Source organism: Vespula pensylvanica, chromosome 10 (assembly GCF_014466175.1).
Source record: "Vespula pensylvanica isolate Volc-1 chromosome 10, ASM1446617v1, whole genome shotgun sequence".
In the NCBI taxonomy this organism is placed as follows: Eukaryota; Metazoa; Arthropoda; class Insecta; order Hymenoptera; family Vespidae; genus Vespula; species Vespula pensylvanica.
Genome location: NC_057694.1, coordinates 1,942,088 through 1,947,711, shown reverse-complemented (window position 1 = coordinate 1,947,711; position 5,624 = coordinate 1,942,088). Strand labels below are relative to the sequence as shown.

General features: G+C 39.8%; 1 long non-coding RNA gene across 1 annotated transcript in view; it reads right to left on the bottom strand.

Moving 5' to 3' along the window:
- Positions 1–877: 877 nt before the first annotated feature.
- LOC122632200 overlaps positions 878–5,624 on the bottom strand; it is a 4,917-nt gene continuing 170 nt past the window's right edge. The window contains exons 1-3 of the long non-coding RNA XR_006327837.1: positions 5,410–5,624; positions 4,467–4,676; positions 878–1,774 (exon numbers count right to left, since the gene is read on the bottom strand). The exon at positions 5,410–5,624 is cut by the window's right edge and continues 170 nt beyond it. This is a non-coding gene — a long non-coding RNA (uncharacterized LOC122632200). The remainder of the gene's footprint in view (positions 1,775–4,466; positions 4,677–5,409) is intronic.

The window sequence follows — 5,624 nt, the reverse complement described above, 5'->3', positions numbered from 1 at the left end:
CTCTCTCTATCATTTTCTCATTGAGAAAAGAAAGAGATCGTAGAAGAAAGAAAAGAGAAAAATATACGACGACAAAACTCCGTCGTTTCAGTTACATTCTATTATGATTTATTATTTACATTCATCGACGATCGCACGTGGCTCGATTCACCTTCGATGTCCTGTCAAAGGGCAACATTACCATTTCGCAAGACCGATACATATGTGAAAATAATATTTCCTTCGCTTTGCCGATATCAGAGACGACGACGTCTTTATCGTTTCAACGACGACCGTCTTCAAACAGAAAGACAGATTTTACCAACAGAACGGTTTTGCGAGTCTTTACTTATAAGATCGAAAGAAACAGACGATAGACAGACGGGCCTTTTAATTTGCGAACATGGACGACGATCGTAGTTGGTGGTCTTACGTCGGTCGAAGTTAAAGAAATCAAAGAGAAAGAAAGAAGGAATTGATTGTAAAAACGATAGAAAGAAATGGATAAACAGTTACTTATTACTAAAAACTAAACAGACAATTTTTAAATTTCTATAGGAACATCGTTTAAATTATAAAATCATTATCTACGTCCTATATATAAATGTATATATTATTTATTTTATTTATATATCAATTTAATCATAAACATATAATTACTAATAAATTAATAAATATATTCTTTGTATCGTTTCTCGCGTTAATTGATATCATTAACATATAATATAATTGATATCAGCAACATAAAATTACGAATCGAATAAAAAAGGACGGAACGCAATGCTCTTCGTATAATGTTGGATGTAAAAAAGACAAAAAGAAGAAGAATAGAAAAGAAAAAAGAAAAGAAAAATGAAAAGAAAAGAATATATACATACACACACACACACACACACACACACACATATATATATATAAAATAAAAAAGATTCGACGCTATCAGCCACTGACCTGAACACATCGCTGTTCGTTTGATTATACGTTGCATCAGAGATCGTAGCACCGTTCGAGGGAAGCCCTTCCTCTTTCTCCTCTCTCGCTGTGAAAATTACGGCAATATAGGTACGTAGCTCGAACACCCTCTCTCTCTCTCTCTCTCTCTCTCTCTCTCCTCCTTCTCTCTCTTTCGCTCGCACGAAGAAGGTCCCCTCTTTGATGCAATGGCCTACACTCGAGAAAAGACCTTCTTTACGCTCGAGCATAGCTCCTCGTCCGGGTTCTCCTCGCTTCCTGGATAATTTGAGCCCTTTTATATTACGCGTACGATGCGTCGTCGTCTTCGTTGTCGTCTTCTTCTTATTATTCTTTTTCTCCTTCTTTTTCTTCTTCTTCTTCTTCTCTCTCTCTCTCTCTGCTTCATGGTTGTTGTCAGTGGGCGTACATACGTCGTGGCCCGCGTGGGGCCACGCGAGGAAAAATCACAGTCCTCCCTGTTATACTCATGTGCGTCCTGGTGCGTGAGCGTTGTTCGTTTTATGAAACGCGAACGTCAGTGTCCTCTCGAATAACCTTGCTAATGAGAGACTTTTCCCCCTCTCTCCCTTTTTCATTCCTATTTACTTTCGTACTATTTGAGATAACGTAAGCTTCTATCGGGATATATTTATTTACATCTTTTTGTTTACCACACACATCTTGAAAAACCTTCTCGTATAAGCAATGTTCCCGATCGATGAATATCCTTCATTCCTTCTTCATCCGAGGTCCCGTTCACAGCCCTATTCTTCTTCTTCTCTACCGTTTCATTACCAGAGGGAATAAAATCTAGATTTTTCGTATTTCGCGAAAGTAGGATCTAAAAGAAGAGTAAGGAGCGTAAAGATGTATGTGTGTGTGTGAGAGAGAGAAAGAGAGAGAGAGAGAGAGAGATGTTCAAAGTATCTCCGGTGGCTTTGAAGATGGCAATGTTCTTTGTTCTGGTTTCGTTTCTTTCAAAAAAAAAGGGTCGATGAAAGGATTGAAAAAGGGTCTAACAAAGGTGATGGGCGTGTATGGGCTGTATCCGCGCGCCTTCCCTTTTTCGAAGCTCGGTATTCAGCGTTTCGCAAACATGCGATCAAAATGAATACATTGTGATTCATGCGAAGGTTAACGTCCTGGCTTATACAACAAACGCGTCGCGAATTCATCCCATCCCGTCCCATCGCATCCCACCCCACTCCACCCCCGTTCAACAAGACTGCTAATTTTTCCAAGATATTATTTACAAGCGTGCTGGTTAATAGCACTAGCACGGGAACTTCCATCCTTCGATATACCTCGAGCAAGACGTGCTATCAACTTTTTTCTTGCATACACACAATATATATATATATGTATATGTATGTATGTATGTATGTATGTTTATGTATATATGAACACGCGCGTTACGCTGTTTTAAACTTAATTTTGATAATATCGGTGATTGTCTGACCGGAAGGATACTTCTTTTTCTTTCTCTTTTTTTTTGTCGGTATGTCTATAATATCTCTTTAAATGTGAATGACCGATGAGAAGAGGACTCGATTATTTATTTATATTAGTATATAGATTTATCAAATCTTCTAAACAAGGAAAGTTATCATCGATTTAAATTTCTTTTCAAAAAGATCAGAAATATACAAGTCGTAATTCATATTGTCAACAATTTATTCATCCTACTTGCTGCCATGGTATTTGAAAAAATCAATTTTCACATAACGTTATATTCATTTAATATTACAATATTAAAAAATATATAGATACATATTTAAATGAACAGTATTAACGTGATTTTTACAATGATAACTTTTAAGGATCAAAAAATAATATAAATTTATATTTGCAATATATTTATTAAAAACTTTATAAAATCTTCATGCGATCAAAACAGAAACATTAAAAAAAGTACAGTAAAATAAAATAAAATAAAATAAAATAAAATAAAATAAAATAAAATAAAATAAAATTGGATCACTATATACGATAGCTATATTCCATTTTGTGGTAGCACGTTCTCAAGTTCCTTTAATTAATGTTTGTTCGTTAAAACCGTTAAGTAGCGTTGTGCAGAGAGGATAGAAGGATAGGGGGTTAAGGGTAAGGGGTGGAGAGGGTGGAAGGTATGCGCGAAAGTGGAATAACCTTTCGTCTTGTCTCTGAAAGACGGTGCTACTTGGTGGAAAAGAAGGTTTACCCAGGTGGCTCCTCTTTGCTGTACGGAGAGCAAAGCCTAATTAAAGGGAAGCTGCGGCCATCGCAGAAAAGATTAAACTCTCTGCGCTCCTCGAAGTAGTAGCACTCAGGGTTGTAAAAGAGAAAGAGAGAAAGAGAGAAAGATAGATAGACAGAAAGAGTGTGAGAGAGAGTGAGAAAGAGAGAGAGAGAACGTGCCGGGCAGCCTAATGGAGCCACGATGACATCTCCTATCTCAGCCTATCCCTCCTTCGTAATTATCCGACATTACTGGGCTCGGCTGATCGTAACTCGAGTCATCGGGAGACAACTTGTAATATCTTGTCTCGTAATATTCATTAAGCTACGAGCATTACGAGAAAGAGAGAGCGAGAGAGAGAGAGAGAGAGAGAGAGATAGGGTGAAAGCATTCGTCGTTTAAAACGACGGAGAGACACGGAATCCGCGCTACCGTTTTACACCAAAGAGTACTATACTACTAGGTAGTAGTAACGTATAGAGAAAGGATAGAAGCTTGCTTTTAGATCGTCCTACGTATCACGTTACGATGTCTGGTAACGAGATCATCCTTAACGTCTACGCTCGTTTATGGTATACTAGAGAGTAAGAGATAGATATATAGAAAAAGAGAGAGAAATATATAGAAGAACTTAAAAGTCGACTTCCAGAAAATCCTTCAGAATAGGCGCGAAAAGGTAAACGACCTTTTCCTTTCTGGAAAATTGTCTTAATTATAATCGCATTAGTTCTCTCATACTCGTCAAAGTACAGTAAAATCTCGATATCTTGAAAACTATCGAGAATCGAGCAAAGAAATAAGACTTAACGTTGCTCTCTGTATATCATCATCATCATCACTATCATCATCGTCGTCGTAATTGCCGTCGTTGTCGTCGTCACGACGGAGTTGCATGAGGAATGGCCAGCATGAGACTGACCGATCGTTGAATTAATTCGTGGAACGTAACGTAGAACAAAGAGTTACGTCGATAGAGTTCTATACTATCGGTTTCCTTCCACTACTCTACTCTACTATACACTTCGCGAGATTCGCGTTTATCGCTCCTCACGAATGTAACCGTATATCGCGATCCCTTGTTCTCCGTAGCAGGATAATCGAATTCGATCTCGACGATCATGTTGGAAACCGAAGAACCTCGTGGCTGGATCTTCGAGGTCCGGTGGTATATACACTCTCTTTCTCTCTCTCTCTCTCTCTCTCTCTCTCTCTCTCTCTTACTCTCTGAAAGCAGGAGGCACTCCGTTTACAAGAGCAATCGAAGCGTGTCCCTTCTCTTTCTCTTTCTCTTTCTCTTTCTCTTTCTCTCTCCTACCTAGCTCTTCGTGGTGTTCCGCGTGCGCTTTGACCGTGACCACGAAGCGTGGCGGTCGTGCGTGTGTCACTCGATGACTCCTGGCCCTACGGATCGTTCTCCTACTCCGCCCAGAACGTGCACGCGTTGCCTTCCTCCGCCAGGCCTGGTGGTTGCTGTCTTCTAACTTCACCTTGGATCCTCGCTCTACTTTCCCTCCCTCTTCTTCACCTCAAAAAAAAAAAACGGAACATTTTTGCAATTCCTCTTTCACTCGATGCATCAAAACGTTCCATCGTTAACAATCTTCTTAATGATGACGAAAGTGAACGCTAAGAATGAAATTGTTCGAGATTTAAAAAAAAAAGATTATTGAACGGAAAACTCAAATGAATCTATTCTCTCTCTCTTTATCTTTCTCTCTCTACATATATATATATATATATATATATATATATATACACATATCTTTCTCTAACGCGTTTACGAAGAAATTGTTAAAGGAAGGAGAAAGAGAGAAAAGATGGTAAAGAAGCTACGGCACGCGTACACGTAACTCGTTCCTCGGCACGGCGCCTGCCGCCGCCCGTAATTTCAGCTAACCCCAAAGGCTGACCTCGCACATGGGCCGAGAGAAAGAGAGAGAGAGAGAGAGAAAGATAGAGAAAGAGAGAGATAGAGAAAAAGAGAGAAAGAGAAAGAAAGAGAGAGAGAGAGAGAGAGAGAGAGAGAGAGAGTCGCGTCACGTCACGTCAGTTCAGAATGCTGGCAATAATTGCGGACTCTCGGGTACCGCGAAAGAGAAGAAGACGAGAGAAAAGGAGAGAGTAAGAGAGTGAGTGTGAGAGAAACAGAGAGATAGAGAGAGAAACAGAGATAGAGAAAGAGAGAGAGAGAGAAAGAGAGAGAAAGAGAGAGGTGGAAGGCCATGTGGCGAACAGTAGCTGCACGTCGAGAGACCTACCGAGCGAGCCGACCCCGGAGTCATCCACCCCTGAAGGAGAGGAGTCGTCGGTAGCCACTACCGTCTCCGGAACGACTGCCACTGCTTCTGCCGCATCATCGGACCACACTTTATTCATCTAACGTGCGCGCGTCTTCAACGTCTTATTTCTTGAAGAAAATTATATCATTTCTCATCGGGAATTTTCTACGTTCTATTTTAATCTTTTTCTTTTC